Below are 836 nucleotides of genomic sequence, written 5' to 3'. Positions count from 1 at the left end.
ACTCTTTCCTGCTTATGCAGGGTGTCAAACTCAATGATCTATTGCGGTCCCTTCCGACCCTAACAGCTATGAATCTATGAATCTATGATCCTGGGATGGGGCATCGCGACCATTAACAACAGCAGGGTATAGTGTGTTGGGTACCCCTTAGTTTTTGCAAACAGCTCCTCATGCACCACTCAGGGCATGTGCTGCAGGGGCATGCTTGGGGAGCAGCAGTGCCACAGGAGGGGATGGGGGGGGAGGCTGGCACCTCCCCCCAAAAATCCCTTGTGGATAAGATGGGGACATGGGCAGCTCTTGTCCCAGTCATCTGGGAGCCCTGTGTCCCCCAAGCCCAGGCGCTATGGGCTGTACATCACCACAGGACAGCGGATGGTCTGTCAGGGGAGGGAGGGGCAGCGGTGTCTACAGCAACAATGTGAGAGGGAGAGGAACCAAGGAAAGGGATTTCCCAGAGAGAAAGCACCTTTCCCCACACATACTTTGGAAGACCAGAGGAATGTGGTGAGTGAGAATGGCTGGAAAATCAACTTCTGGAGTGACTGCTGGCTCCGATTGGCCCACAACACTCTGCACTGCCTATTTCCAGCCCCAGAGAGGGACAGCTTGGGGGAGAGCCTGACATGGAGGTGCAGCAGGGAACTCCCTGCTCAGAGCCACTCAGCTAAGAGTGAGGCTGGTAGCCAATCTGAGTGAAATAGTGAATGGAGGTCAGAGGAACTTTGATGCAGATGAGGCAGCGAGATGTTGGGAGAGTGAGATACCAGCACAAACAAGAGGCTTACCTGAAGCAAGCCAGGCTATTTGACAGCTAGGCTGGGAGAAAAACTGCA

This window comes from Alligator sinensis, unplaced genomic scaffold, assembly GCF_000455745.1.
Source record: "Alligator sinensis unplaced genomic scaffold, ASM45574v1 scaffold609_2, whole genome shotgun sequence".
In the NCBI taxonomy this organism is placed as follows: Eukaryota; Metazoa; Chordata; order Crocodylia; family Alligatoridae; genus Alligator; species Alligator sinensis.
Note: the sequence above shows the minus strand (reverse complement) of the source record.